Raw genomic sequence first — 16,900 nt, forward strand, 5'->3', positions numbered from 1 at the left:
ATACATCTCGATTTGGGCATAGGAATTCCCAACAGTTAAACACAGCTACTAAAATAATAAGTTTTCAAGTGTTACCTTAAGTATTTGCAGACGAACAACTGGATCAACACGAAGGTTTATTGTAGGGTTTATTAAACAAAATTCGAAGCAAAACGATGATGAAATAGTGAGGGGATTTTAAATACCTGTGATTCCGGGGGTTTGTTGCTGTTGCAAAAGGAAACTATATCAAGAATGCTTTTGGAATTATAACACGAAAGAGATTTACTCGGTTGAGTATTCCCAGCCCAAAATTTATATACATTGATTAATATTCCTTTTATTTACTTTTAATAAAATTTGATAAAGTTTAACCGTCTGTTTGGTATAGGTAATGGAATGAACGTGAGAATGGACAAGTTAATGTAAATACAAACCCTATGTATGTGTAAGAAAGCGTTATAAACATCTAACACATACAAACCCCACATGGACTTGGTAGCAAAAACATTGGATGATGATGACGAAATGCAAGTTATAGAAGAAGTCCAAAGTAAAGTTGAAAAATGCAACAAAGCACGATTCGAAGGACATAAGACTAAGGTCACTTGGACAAACCCGAAGACAATGAAGTAGCTTTAGCTAAATCATGATGCAATTGCTCAGAAGACAAAGTAGTCGGAAATAAGCAAAAGAAAGAAAGCTTTTGGAATAAGGTCGTTAAACATTGAACTTCATTTATGGGCGGCGCTCGAAATATTCTTCAACATCGTTCAAAATGTAAGGCAATGAGGCCTAAAATGACCTAGTTGAATGGATTTTGGTGCCAAGCGGTAAATTTTTATATAATTCAATATATATTTTTTGTGGTACTATATTTTAGATGTATTTTATCTACATGTACTATTAAAACAATATAGTTTACGGACAAATGACCTCTTCTTATTGGTATAACTCTATTGCTTCCAATATATAACAACCACTTCTTTAATTTTCTTTCAAATTGAATAATTCAATTAATTAGGAACACGTCTACTGAGACTATTAACACATTTTTATTGGTTCAATTGACTATTTCTCAAAAATATCATTCATCCATAGAATTTCTATCTATTATAATAAATAAAAAATAAAAAATAAAAAAATTCCAATGTTGAAACTGATATACACTCTCTTCACCCGTTTCAACTAGAAGAACAATTTCAAAATTAATTTACACAAAACCTTAACTACTCCTCTCTATTTCGTTTGATACACTCCATCATCTTTCACCATTCAATCATCACATAGTTTCTACAATAAATACTACATCTATTCATTCTTATTGTGTTTTGATGGGATGTGAAGTCTCACACATATTTTAGGTATTATCATATCTAAGCAATACACGATTTATTCTATTGTTGGATAATCAATATCTTCATCGATTTAAGTTTAATTTACAGTAGGTTTTAAATGATTTAGAGTTCTAAAATGGAGAAGTTGGATATTGCTACAAGTTTGATTTAGTGCTCTAAAATGGACTGTGGGTATTTAATGATTTAGGGTTTGGGGTTTAATCGACTAATTGTGATTGGCTTCTTCCGGATGAAATTACTACAAGTTAGATACTTTTTCCCATAAAATGAATATTTTTAATCTATATAGTGAAATTGCAACTTGGAATCTAATATTAATGGAATGACTGAATTTGATTTATTTTAATATATATAAATTGGATTCTTTTCGAAAATCATAAGGCTTCAACCCTTCATACCACTTGGGTTTTTTTTTTTTCAGTATAACAGAAGCTGCAACTTGAGTTGGTTTATATTTGAAGGTATATTGAATTTTTTTTTGCTAACAATGTAACTTGCAAGTTCACATCGCAGATTCAAGTTCACATCATCGAAGATACATTATATGCATCGTGGGTGTTAATTTATCTAATGTCTCTATCTCTCATAATATCTTCATCAAGTTTGAAACATATCATTTTTATTACCTAATACATGTGTATTAGTAAAAGCCAATTTTGCATATCACGGTAACTGGTGCAAGTAGTTAAATGGAAGCGACAAAGATTTCACTAGGTACAGTGCATATTTTTTTAAGATAAGGTTTCGAAATCAAGTTATAAGTCCATAAGTTTCTATTTAGTTTTGGTGGATTATATCGGAATGACAAGCTACATTACATCAAATGGGTATAAGGGTTAGTTCAGGATGTGCGATGGGTTAAAAAGAGTTCAGGTCAACTGATTCTAGGGTTCGGTGGTGGTTTTGTTTTTTCCCATTATAAAAAAATTGAATTTGATCGGCGTTTGAATACGTTTGTTTAAATGGATTGTTTTTTTTCGTGTTTCTTTATGTTTCTTAGTTACTTGGTTTGATGGTGAAACGTTTGTTATTTTCTCTCTTGATATTATTTTTAAAATTAAATTCTATTATTATTGTTTGACCTTTTCCCCTTTAATAATATATATTTATTGTAAGGGCAACACCAAGGGATTTGCAAATAGCCAGGAAGGATTGTCTAAGTGAACAAAATGAACATAACCATGTGAGTATTTTTTGCTCACTTTAGGCTAACAATAATAAAACCTATAGAGAATTATTAATCAGAATGTATGTATTTATTTGATTTTATATATCTAAAATATTGTATCATATTTTACAGGAGTCATATGAGTTTCTCAAAAGATCATTTAATTGAGTTTCTCAGAAGACATTATAGGCAGTCATTGGTTTAATTAAAACTATTGCAGCCAGTCATCTTTGGCAGATACCGTTTTGACATGCTTTTGTTATATTTGTCTTTTTTTCTTTTTTGTTTGTTTTTCGTTTGTGTGTACTTCAAATTAATTAACTATTTAATATAATTTGTTTTAGTTTAATTTGATTTATTGCTTCAAATTTTGAAATGAGTTTCCTTATTTTTCTTATTTAAAATATATTATGTTGACTTAATAATTAAAATTTTGAAAATTAAGTTATCATATTATTATATGGGTAACAAGGTAACTTATTATGATCATAAATATTAGATACTTAACTTAGTACACTCACATTTTATAAGCGTTTTAATTTTAGTTGTTGTTTCTTAATTTTGTGTTAAGTTTCCTAATTTTTCTTAATCACAATTTATAATCTAGGAAATTTGAAAGTAGTTATCATTACTTATAACATTTGCAACCCAATTTTGACCTTTAGTATGTTTCTTGATGTAAAATTTGTCCCTTTTTACTAAAGAACATTCTCCAACTTCAAACAAATTTTTAACACTTTTAACCAAAATTTATTCTCTTTTAAGAATCTTGGTTGGAACAAATTCTGTGTTGGTGTTTGGCACATTTTTCTTAAACAATTTGAATTTTTCCTTGTGAACAAGATAATATTGAAAACGGTTGTTTTTCAACAAATGTCCTATCTCATTGCAATTGAAACATCTTCTTCGGTCAACTACAAATTCAGTCGGTGAAGATTGTTTTTCAACTTGATCATGTTGTTGTTTTTGCTTGAAAAGTTCTTCATTATTTTGTTTTCCAAAAACATCCTTTTTAGAGTCAATTGTACCAGCTTTAACAAACAATATTTATTTAAACGGTTTGACTTATGTCTTGTTATAAAAGCTTGTTTTTGCAAACCTCTTGTTCTCAGTTTTAATCTCAGGCACAGACTAATTCAACACTTGTTCAGCAACTTTAACACAAACTACACTTTCACACTATGAACTATTCACAGATTTTCAAATACATCTATTGAATCATGCAAAACTGCTTTAGAATCATTCTTTGAAGAATTAATCTCCAAGTTCGATGCCTTGAGAAAACCTTTCTGTTCTTTTGAAATATATGAATTTCAAATCAGGGGCGGAACTAAATGATACCCTAAACAAGTTTTTTCTTGATCCCAATTATTCTTTAAAGAAATTATGTGATAAAAGCATATGATGAGGATGAATCACTCTTAAGCTTTTGACCAACTCTTTTAGTTTCAATCTTTACAGATTGTAACTCTTGTTTAAGAGTGGTATTTTCATCAATGTGACTGTTAATAGCAATCTGTTTATCATCTATAGTATGTTTCATCATGAGAATGGTAACCCATTTTTATCCAAATATCAAAATTTTAATTTTCAAAGATAATGTACGGTGTCAAAATTTCATATTAGATGGAATAGGATGACTAGATAAAATCTAATTTGAACTAAAGCTCTGAATGTGTTATAGGATTTATAAAATTAAAAATAGATACTGAGTGACTTCCAACACGTGTTTGTAATAGTATAAATTTTATAAATTATTAATCTTGTTTATAAACACAAGAACATAGAATAAAGTAAACTTTTTAATGATCTTTAAACAATTTTGATCAATTTCTTTACAACTATATTTTTTAAACTTAGTGTGCTTGTTTTACCATTTATTATAAAAATACATCGTGATAAACAATCTAAGATAGAAAGTCTGCTCATGAGATTTTCGATCTTTCAATACTCAGTTTTCTACTTTTGTCAATTATGCCATTATTTGACCCGTTCTAAAATTTACCGTTTTTAATCAAAAAGTCATTCATAAGGTAAAATGATCAGTTTGTTTCACATTTTCAGTTTTCATGTTTAAGTTGAGCTCTTTGTTTAGCTCTAAAGAGTTTTCATGATATACTTTAATTATGTTTTTATGTGGCCCATTTCAACTGATACTTATTTTGGTCCAAACCCGTTCTTACCCAAATAAATTGATCTTTTTTTTAAATGGCCTATTGTGACCCGAACTAGATGACATTTTCTTAAAGTTGGCCCGATCTGACCCAACTCTCTCCTGACCCAAACCAAATTTCCCGTTAAAAAAAGGTGGTCCGTTTTGAACCGAAGGGGTCTTGACCGAACACGTACTGACCTGTAACCAAATTGACAATTTTTTAAAATGGCCTGTTGTGACCAGAACTAAACTGAGTTATGTTAAAATGGTTTATGAAGCTCCAATTTAGCAATTAAAATTAGCGCTCTTAATCATTTTTGTTATAAACTATCTTATAAATAGTTAATAAAAGATTCTATTATGTCCGTTTGGTGAGTTCAATTGGATAATAACATTTTTTCTTCATTTAAAACTTTATACGGGAAGTGTAGCAACTGATCAAGTTGTCATTGTTTGTTTCGCAATGGATAAATTAGATTCATGAAACGATTTTGTCTTGGCGGCTAGTCATTTTGTAATTATTACTATTTAGTAGTTAATTTAGCTCATATTTTATGACAAAGAAATGGTCCTTATTGGTTGACTTTTGGATTTTTTTTATTTTTGGAGATATGAATTTTCGATTTGGCCTGCTTTTTCTCACTTGAGGCCCAATTAGTCTTTTGGATGAAAGTTGAACCCTGTTAATGAGTTTAGATACTCAATCGAATATGCATGCGCGGTATCATGTGAGTTGATGTTTACGGTCAAATATGCATAATTATAACCTGAAACTCATTGTGATTTTATGAGGAATTAAGATGTTGAGATAAGATCATACTTACCTTTCTTCCCTTGTGCTTCGAAAGGTTCTAATTTTTTTGTCTTGTGTTGTGTTTATGCAGGATGTATGATTTTGGCAGAAATGGAACCATGAGCTTTGAAGGTACGTGGTATGCCTCATATCTTGAATGTTTAATGCAACTTTATATTAAACTTAGTGAACATTCCGCATTCATGTTACTTCCTCTATTCTTGAATTAGTATTTGAATAATGTTGGTGATTGTAGTGTTCTCAGCATGTTATATTTTATGATGCAAATCCTAGCTATTTATCATTAGAAGTGATTTCAAAAATTTGTAACGGTATAATATTTATATAAAGATTCAAACATTCAAGGTACATGTATGAGACTTATGACATAGACCCTACTAATTTTATGCAATATATAAATAGAGGATTAAAAAAACTAACAGGAAACGAATACCACGTTTTAAACTGTCGTCGTCGCCGCATCGCGCGGGTAACTACCATTGTGTTTGTGTGTGTGTGTGTGTGTATATATATAGAGAGAGAGAGGAGGGATACTTTAAGAACCTCTTGAGTTGTAAGAATTTTATGAACCAAATATGGACCACATATTTGTTAGGTATTTAATGATTTGTGGTTGTTAATTAAACCACAATAGAAAATTTAAGAATGAGAAAGAAACAATAATATTGAATGGTAAAAGTGTATTTAAGTAAAAGTGCAAAAAAAAAGACAAAACATCAATCATATTCTTTTTAATTCGATTTTATTTCAATATTTATTATTTCTAACCAAATCAATTTTTTTTAACTGACTGTTTAAAACTAAATAAGATTTTTTAATAATATACATGTGACAATTTTCATCTAAAAATGAAATTTCAATAAAATTTGAAGTTTTTCTATAACAAACTAATTTTATAGAAAATGGATTCTAAATATAAACCAACAAGATATATGTGTAATAGCATCTTGCTCAAACTACCGCCTTTTTCAATATTTAGATTAATTAAATCTATAAAATCATCAATTTATTTTTTTTATAGAGAATTACATAGACAAACACATAATTTACCCAAATTACACAAATAAACCAAATATACAAATTAAAAAACTATACAAATTACATAAATAACCACAAGTATACAGGCTACAGAATACACAAATTGGCATAAGTTACAGAAATTACATCTACACCAATAACATAAATGACCCAAAATTACATTAATTACATATCTTACCAATTACATATATTACACAGGGTACATAAATTACATGACAAAAAATATGCATATTACATAAATTACACATGTTACATAAAATATCACTGATTTTTTAAGTTTAATGCTATTTATGTGTAACTAAAAACCATAATTTAAATATATTTGACAATATAAAATTCTAAAAATAAATAGGAAAAAGGCGTGAGGACTATGTTAAATACATTTTATTAACCGAATCTTTATATATTTTTTTAATCATGCGAGTACAAGAGTTTGCTCAACATTATTATGAAACTGAAATTTTCAATTTAACCATGTTAAGTTTGCTTAACTTTCTTATTTGATTTTAGCATAATTAATGAACTACTCAACCGTTAATAGAGCTAATAAACCAAAAACCCAAAACAATGATCAACAACCTTAACCAATCATCATTAGCTATAATTGACCAACAATGAGATTATTTGATCAAAAGCTAACTAATTCTTCATAAACTATCCCAACTAACAATAAATGCTATATTTGTCTATCATTGGCTTTATTTAATCATAAGGCCATATGTAATGGGGCGTGAATTTGGGCGATTTTGGACGCGAAGGGGCGCGAACACCGCTCCCCGGGCGATTTTTGGGCGAAAAGGGGCGAGGCCGGGATGTTTTTATCGCCGGGGAAGAAGAAGAAATATTATTATTATATTATATATATATGTATATGTATATGTATATATGTTGTGTGTGATATATATATATGTATATGTATATGTATATATGTTGTGTGTGTGATATATATATATATATATATATATATATATATATATGTATATGTATATGTATATATATATGTATATATATTGTGTCTGTGGGTATATATGTATATGCAAAATGAATCCTAGAAACAACCCGAACCAACCGAACCACCCATTCCCTCCTTTCGGTCAACATCATGGTTCGCAAAACCAACCGAACGTGAACATACAATGGAACCCGATGAACCTAAACCAACCGAGCTATCCGTTTCAATTTCCCGACCCGAACCTAAACATATACGCCAACCGCGCTATATGTTTTTTTTTATATTTTTAGTTATGTATTTTTTTGTATTTCTTTTTAATTTTAATGTATTTTTATTTAATTATTTGAAGAAATTGGTTTTTATTTGATTAGTTTAACTATAAAAACACGCCCTGCTTGCGGTGCGCACATATAATGTATATATGTGTGAACCCTTGGGTGGGCAAAAGTAAAATTGCACTAATTTTGACGTTATTTTACTAATCACGTGAAAATAACGTTAAAAGTGGCGGAAGGTTAATCAGGCATCATGTGGTGGCGTTGATAGCCGAAAGACAAGGGCACATGCACCAATCAGCCGATGTCCCGATGATTGAGTGTTATGTGTCTTATGTCCAAGGCTTGATTCAAAACTACTATCGAGCCGGGGGTCTCACCGGAAGCAGCCTCTCTATCCCTATGGGATAGAGGTAAGGCTGTCTACATCTTACACTCCTCAGACCCTACCATAGCATTGCTATTGGTGGGAGATACTGAGTACGATGATGATGATGATGATGAGTTTAACTATAAAAAGAAAATAATAAAAAAAGATATTATGGGCCCAATTTGTAACCCCTACACCATTACACCCCAAAAACAAATTCTCACATCTTGCTGACTGGACGCCACGTGTCACAATTCGCCCTCATTTGTAGCCCCTCCACTACACATAGCCTAATTGATTAACTCGCACCACATGACCACTTGAGACCTCAAATGACTATCAATCACCTAGGTGACGATCATTTGTCATAATCGATCAATAACAATCCTAACTAATGACATAATTGACAATAATAAACCTAATAACTTATTCCATAATAATTACCTTTCATAGTGTGCCTATCCATGTCTACTCATATTGTACATATATAAATATATTTAGGTACTTATTTTTCCACGACATTTTCTAAAAATATAATAAAGATTTATTTACTTATTTATTTATATCAAATATATATACATAGTTTACATTTTTAATATGTGTAAGTAATTATTTTTCATGTCATTTTCAAAAATTAAAATTAAAATTTTATATTTAGTTTATATGTAACCAAATATCTACATATATGGTACATTTTTAAATATGTGCATGTATAAACTTTTCCAAGTCATTTTCAAATATATATATATATATATATATATATATATATATATATTATTTACATAATTTATCTACATATTTATTTTCAAATACTATATGTTAGTAAACATAGCTAAAGACCCACATATATGTTAGTTTTGAATATATGTATAGATATCTTACATACACAATATTATAAAAATTTGCCACTTGTGTGGGTAATTTAGTATTTAATTTATCGTCAATTTAGGAGAAAATTTTCCCACCAATGACAAGAGTAGCTAAAACATATTACCATAATAAGTGTAACTTATTACGAAAAGATATTATTAACCACTACTAACACATAAAACATGTGTAGATAATGTAACATCCTGCTTTTGAGAATAATAAATAAAAGAAAATTCGTTTACTTAATAATGTGTTATTATTTAGTTTAGGTAAATAAAATATTGGATGGTGGGCTTGGACACTAAAAAATGGAATAAGGGATGGTGATGGGCTTTAGGTCCATGGTAAGGGTATATAAACCCCTTAAACCTACCTATAACCATAAAACCCTGATTCTTATCTTCTATCCTCCATACACACTCAAAAACACTCACAAACATACTCATTTATCTCGGACCAAGATCCGAAGAAAAAGACCCGAGCTCGTGGGTGTTAGAGCATCCTGACGAGCAAGACACACACTAAGACTAGATTGTGTTCGTGAAACCGATTCGTCTAAGATACGTTTTATAACCAAAAGCTAGTTCGTTTATGCTCGGATCGTTCACCTCGTATATACCAAAAAGAAACCCTTAAAATCAATTTCTTTGGATTGATAAAGATTCATTAGGTAAAGACAAATCAAACGTGATGATTCTCGTTAAAATTAGTTAACATTTGATAGGTTAATTAATCAAGCAAAGAACCAGTTATAAACATCAATCAAATACACCATTAAAACTTAATGTTTAAGTGTTTGGTTGATTGAGGTTCATAGGCGGTTCATAGGCGCTGGGTATACGAGTCGATTGATGCCAAATTTGTGTTGTTTCATCGTGATTCATGGTTTAATCACAAATCTGGTGCCTGTTAATCGTTTATGTTCTTATCAATTTTGACTTTGACAACTAGAGTCAAAGTTGGATAATTTCATATGCTTATTCGTTATGATAAGTGAATGGCTGGTCATTTGTTGAATCCGTCATAACAAATAAGATACATTCGTGTGCTCTCATAATGATTGTACCTCTCATTCGTCTTACAAATGTCAGGAATGATCTTACTCATTCGTTATTCGTTCATTTGTCACGATGAGACAGCGAATCAAACGATTCGTTATAAGATGCAATCGTGTGCTCTTATAACGAATGAACCTCTCATTAATCTCAAAGAAGTCACGAATGGTCTTATTCATTCGCTATTCATTCATTTGACTCAATAAGACACAGATCAAACCATTTATTTTAACGAATGTAACCATTCATCATAACGAACCATTCAGCTCGACCCCAGCCAGTGGCTCTGCCCCTTGGACCCTGCTAGGGGCTGCTGCCCCTAGATCCCGCTGCCAGGGGTGCTGCCCCCGACCCCCGTTCGTTGAGGGTTATATTAAACTAGAAATAAGATATGGGTAGAGATAGTTAATTGATGCGTGTAATTGTTATACAGTTAGTTGCGCTCAGTTAACAAATGTGATTAACAATAAATCTGAAAGGAACCGAGCTCAGGAGAGTTTCTAGCCCCATTTTCTTGTTATGTTTTCGGGGCTGTGTGCATACTCGATGTGATTTGTTAATACACTTACCTTAAATGGTAAGTGTATGATATGTGATTGTTTTATGTATGATATGCTATAGGAAATAAAGAAAAGGTAAGGTATGGTTGTACGGAAAGAAGGGAACCGGACCCTAATAATATCCGACGCAGAAGGGAACCGAGCCCTAATAATACTCGAGGAAGAAGGGAACTGGACCCTAATAATATCTGAGGCAGTAAGGGAACCGGGCCCAATAATACTTGAGAAAGTCAGGCGTAATGCTTTTTAAAACGTATAAGTATGTATGTAAAGTAAGATTAATATATAAAAGTATGAAAGAAAGAATGAATGAAAGTAAGAATAAAGGTATATACTTATGTATGTACGAATGAAAGATAAACACGTTAAGTAAGTAATATGTATTTTCGGATACATATAAGTAAGTATGTGAACGTAATGTATGTTGCCTGATTAACTAGAACTCACTCAGCGTAGCTGACTTTTAGTATGCACGCAGGTGAATATGCTAAGACAGTTGGCTTGAGCGAAGACACATGGAATTGGACTAAAGAGGCTGACATCTTTGGAAGAATGTTGTGATGTTTTAATCTGACTTTTTATAATATGTTTAAAGACAAAAGTTTGTTTATTTATGGAAAGATTTCAACGATTATGTAACATAAGCTAAAGTTTTATATTTCGTGAAAGGTTTTAATTCACTCTGATATTTAGAACTGTGTTTATGAGTAAATCCAACATCAAAGTAGGGCACTGGGATCGGGGCCTTACACATAACTATCCACAAATTTACATTTGGTGGACCCTTATGGATTAATTGTTGAGAACAGTTTGGATAAATGCATAACAAACATCAATATATAACTCAAGAGTGCTATGTGATACATTTTGGAAGAATTGTGTGAGAATATGTGGAATGTGTTAGTAATGAACAGAACTTTGAGTATTGGTTCATGAGGAGGAAGACCTGATTTTAGACTGATAGAGAAATCTAAATGTCAGATTTTGTTTTAAGGTGGTTTGGAAGGCATCACGTTTAAAGGTCTTTAACCTTGATGATTTATATTTTGAAAAGATGAAGACCAATTATAAGTACTATCCAATGGGAAGTTTGTTAGTGCTTAAATGTTTATTGTTTAGACAACAAGACCAAGCAACATTCAAGGGGGAGATTGTTAGTGCATAAAATGTGTATTGCTTTGGTTTTGTAGGTCATGTATTAGATTAGCAGTGTTTGTAATGTTTTTAGCTCATGCGAGTACATATACTTCGTATAAGTCTTATACGATGCATAAGTTATGTGCCGTATAACCCACTTATAAGGCGTATAATACGGCGCATAACTTATGCGCCGTATAACTCATACGACGTATAAGTCCCAAACTCACCTATATATATAGGTTGTTTGACATATGAGTTCCTTGACTTTAGTCCAACTTGTACATGTTCTTATGATTGTTATATCATGATGTACTTCACTTCTATCAAGTAATACAAAGAAGTTAAGGAGATCTTATTGTGTTTTTCACCTTGATTATGGATTCCACACATATCATTGAGAGTATATATCATTCTTACACGTTTATACGCGTTGATCCTATTGGTCTCAAAAATGGTCTTTCATGTTTTGGTGCATATGAGTTTGTTCCAATCTAGGGGGGAGAGTGTTCGGTCTAAGGAAAGATTGGAATCGTCTCAACCTCCTAGAAAATGCTATGTATGGAACTCGAGGAAACTCTGGCACTCTTCAAGCAAGATATCTTCTCCGAGTAAGGTTATTTTCAAGAATTCTTCTAAGTGTTAAGCTTCATGCAAGCTGCACTTCGTCAAGCATAGTTGTTCTTCTATCAAGAAAGGTTGGTATCCGTGCAAACCCTTAACCAATCTAAGCTTAAACCGAGTTCACGAGTAACCTGGTGGGTCAAGCAAGGATATAATAATGATAATCTAAAGTATGCTTGTAAGGAGTTAATATAAGTTATTCTAAGTGTTACTCCAAGCATAGTCCAATATCGAGCAAGCTACAATACCCGGGTATACTTGGTTTTGTTCAAGTAAGACTAAGTCAAAGATTGAAGAATTCGAGTAAGAATTAGTTTGCTCATGAGATGTTTCCAAGAAAAATTTGGATTTATCATAAAGTTTTAAGTCTGCTTGAGAAGAATATTATCATTGAAAATGTTTTAAATAAAGTCTGCTTGAAGTAAAGTTCCGAGCACAGTCAGGATTACCAGGCCTGCTCAACAAGGATTTTGTGTACCCGAAGACCTCTTTTACACTTAGGTATAATTTAAGAATGATTTTTAATGATTAAGATTTCTAAAAGAATGTCAGGTGCCTATAAATAGAATGATTATGTCACGTTGATGAGACACGCATTGAATACACCTACCTAAATTGTACGGGCAACCGCAACTGACATTTCTATCTAGAAACCCTAAGTTTTCCGATTGTATCATTTTGATAATCAATATAATGGAAATATTATGAGTTATTTGTGTGCGTTTTGTTCTTGCATTACTTTCTATTTTTAGCAACTTTCCAACTATAGATGATTCCTCCATTGTGTTTCGTGACTCTTATCCGATTATTTTTATTCGTTTCGCGAAATATACACATACTTACTCCTAGTCCAACGGCTTGTATAGCTTCCTGATGGCCTCATTCACTTTGTAGGTTGATGTCTATTTCTATATTAACTTTCCCTACATATACAATTGCATGCATATATGGAAAAATGAGAATCCTGTAAAAGAAAATAAGAATAAAAAAACAAACTAGCCTTTTAACATGAGAAAATAAGAAGTCATCTTGTTCATTCATTTTAATCATTTATGGACAAAAAAAAATGAGCCATGACATTTTAGTAAATTAAACACTCTTTTCTAACAAATAGAAAAGAAATGCATTAGGAAATTTCATTTAAAATTCTTGTAAATTAAATACCCTCAATATTGGCATCCATTAATTTCATCTCTTCTAGAGGTCGTAGAAAATCAAGGAATATAAAATAAAAGAAAAGAAAAGGATATTTGCAACCTTCATGCATGGGTACATATATTTATTATCAATACATAAACATGCGTACATTTTTTATTGCAGCACGTGTCACTATATACAAGCACCATCATGATGACTAACATTAATTATTGCAAGAATTATCATATTCAGATTATTGATCATGTCCATCTCAATCATATATCTTCACATATTTTCTTATATATTGATAGGGTATGTTTGTTCATAACATGTCAAATTGTGTCGATGGCACTTGAAAATAGTAAGCAATCTAAAGTGCTACTTATTCTCAAGCCCACATATGGAATCATATTTTCAGCTTTATAAAATCCATGTCACTAAAATGTGCAATTCAACTAAAAATACCTGATATCATTGATCATCATGGTTCACCAATGTTGCTTTCTGAGTTAGTCGAAGCCCTTTCCATAAACAAGGAGAAAGCTCCTTTTATCTATCGGCTTATGCGCATCCTTGTTCACTCTGGTTTGTTTGTGAAACAACGTGTACCCTCCACACCTGGAGGCAAAGATGAGGAGGGAGGAGAGGGATATTTGCTAGCACCTGCTTCTAGATTGCTTCTAAAGGATGAGCCATTCAATGTTAGGCCCTTGTTGCTATTCATCTTGGACCCAATGCTACTGGATCCATGGCAACACACGAGCAAATGGCTCCAAAACGATGATGTCACCACATTTTATACGACCTATGGCAGAACGTTTAGGGATATGGCAAGCAAAGAGCCGAAGCTTAATAAGCTATTGAATGAATTTATAGCTAGCGATTCAAGGCTAGTTACAAGTTTGGCTCTTGAACATTGTGGGGGTGCTTTTGAAGGTTTGGATTCCATTGTCGATGTTGGGGGTGGTACTGGGACTTTTGCCGAAGCTATCGCCAAGGCTTTTCCCAATACTATGTGCATTAGTTTTGATCTTCCTCATGTTGTTGATGGTTTGGTTGGAAGTAAAAATTTGAGCTATGTTGGTGGAGACATGTTTGAAGACATTCCTAAAGCTCATGCAGTTATGCTTAAGGTATTTTCAGTATTACCTATTTTGATGTAATCATTAATTAGTTTATTTTTAAAACCTTATTTCAATACTTTTGAACAAAAAAGTTTTGATGATTATTTATCCATTTATTGTGTACAACAATTTCTTATGTTAATTTATATTTCTTTTTATGGAAAACAGTGAATTTTACACCATTGGAGTGATGAAGAATGCGTGAAGATTTTGAAGCAATGCAGAGAAGCGATTCCCAACAAGGAAAATGGTGGAAAGTTAATCATCATAGACATTGTTGTGAAGGTTCATGAAGGAGAGGATGATTCACCCGGGACTGAACTTTTATTTGATATGATGACATTTGTGACCGGGCGAGAGAGGAGCAAAGTAGATTGGGCAAAGCTCTTTCTTGATGCTGGCTTTAGCGACTTCAAGATAACCCTTGATTTGGGTTTAAAATCTCTCATTGAACTATATCCCTAGCTTTCTGTACGATGTAATTGCTCATTATTGAATATAATAAATAAGAAACTCCTAAAAGTTTTCGATCTTGTTTGTGGTCCTTATGTATTAATGAAGCCGAATTTTTTTTAGCATGCATCATCTTATAAGCTTATGAAAATGTTTGATCTTGTTGCTAGTTCTGGTGTACCTTTTTTATTTTCCAGAGTTTGTATGTATTTCGGTTTTTCAAGTATTTTGTTTTCTTTTTTTTTTACTGTGAGTTTCGTCTAGATGTTAAACAAATAAATTTATTTGTTTCTAATATTTATTTATTTTTTGAATTTTTAATTTTTTTATTGTATTAAAGTTAATAATATATTTATGATTTGATGATAAACTGTTTCACAAATAAATGAAATGTTATAACCCGGTTTAAAAACTATATGGGTTTGATGAGACCCAAGACCCGTTTATTTTTTTTACTATAATATCTGTTTTTTAATTATAAATTATATATATATATATATATTTAAATAAATCAGATATTAATTTTTAGTATATCCCTACGTTATAAGATTTTTATATCAAATATTTGTTGAGATTAGTTTTTAATTTAATGAGATGTTATAACCCGTTTAAGAAATATCTGGGTTTGATAAGACCCATACTCGTGAATTCGGGTCAAATGAATTAAAAGCCTCCATTTAAAAATCAAACAAATCTGGTGACTCCAAAAACGGGGGAAACGACTAAATCGCGACACATAGGACTTTTATGTTTACGTTTATATAAATTTATCCCCCATATTGCGGGGGTTGTTTTATATTATTTGTTTCTAATATTTATTTATTTTTTGATTTTTTTTGTATGAAAGTTAATAATATACTTATGATTTGATGATAAATTGTTTCACATACAAATGAGATGTTATAATCTGGTTTAAAAGCTATATAGGTTTGATGAGACCCAAAACCCGTTGATTATTTTTATTATAAAATTGGTTTTTTAATTATAAATAATATATATCTTTTTTAAATAAATTTGATATTAATTTTTAGTATATCCCTAATTTATATTATTTTTCTATCATGTATTTGGTGAGATTAGTTTTTAATTTATTGAGATGTTATAACCCGTTTAAGAAATACCTGGGTTTGATGCGACCTACACCCGTGAACTCGGGTCAAATGCATGAGAAACCTCTATTTAAAAATCAAGCAAATCTGGTGACTCCAAAAAAGGGGGAGCGACAACATTGCGACACGTAGGACTTTTATGGTTTCGTTTAGGGCTGTTTTACATTACTCATTTTTAATATTTATATACTTTTTTGGGTTTAATTTTATTTATTATAATGAAATTTATAATATACTTAGAGTTTGATGATAAAAAGGTTTCACAAATAACTAAGATGTTATAACCTGGTTTAAAAGTTATTTAGATTTGGTAAGACCCAAGACTCGTTTATGTTTTTTACGATAAAATTGTTTCTTAATTATAAATAATATTTAAAAAAAAAAAAAACTCATATAATAATTTTTATTATATCCTATTTTATAGGATTTTCACATCAATAGTTTGGTGAGAACACTTTTTAATTCAATAAGATGTTATAACCCGTTTAAGAAATATCTGGGTTTGGTAAGAACCATACCCGTGAATTCGGGTCAAACGCATGAGAATGCTGCATTTAAAAACTAAGCAAATTTGATGACTTCAAAAAAAGGGGGAGCGACCACATCGCGACACGTAGGATTTTTATGTTTTCGTTTATATATATTATAGATATATAATAGTACTAGTTTGAGCACCATGTTATGAGGTTTATTTAGAATTTTGTTTTTAATGATTTTGCTAT

General features: G+C 31.1%; 1 pseudogene across 1 annotated transcript; it reads left to right on the plus strand.

Annotated features, from left to right (window-relative positions):
• Positions 1-13,837: 13,837 nt before the first annotated feature.
• LOC143533773 (trans-resveratrol di-O-methyltransferase-like) lies at positions 13,838-15,190 on the plus strand (annotated as a pseudogene). The gene is made up of 2 exons (XR_013135417.1): positions 13,838-14,625; positions 14,785-15,190. The product of XR_013135417.1 is annotated as a trans-resveratrol di-O-methyltransferase-like (transcript).
• The last annotated feature ends 1,710 nt before the right edge of the window (positions 15,191-16,900 follow it).

Source organism: Bidens hawaiensis, unplaced genomic scaffold (genome assembly GCF_021521415.1).
Source record: "Bidens hawaiensis isolate Kalapana, Puna unplaced genomic scaffold, B.hawaiensis_p1.1 tig00009904_1, whole genome shotgun sequence".
Lineage (NCBI taxonomy): Eukaryota > Viridiplantae > Streptophyta > Magnoliopsida > Asterales > Asteraceae > Bidens > Bidens hawaiensis.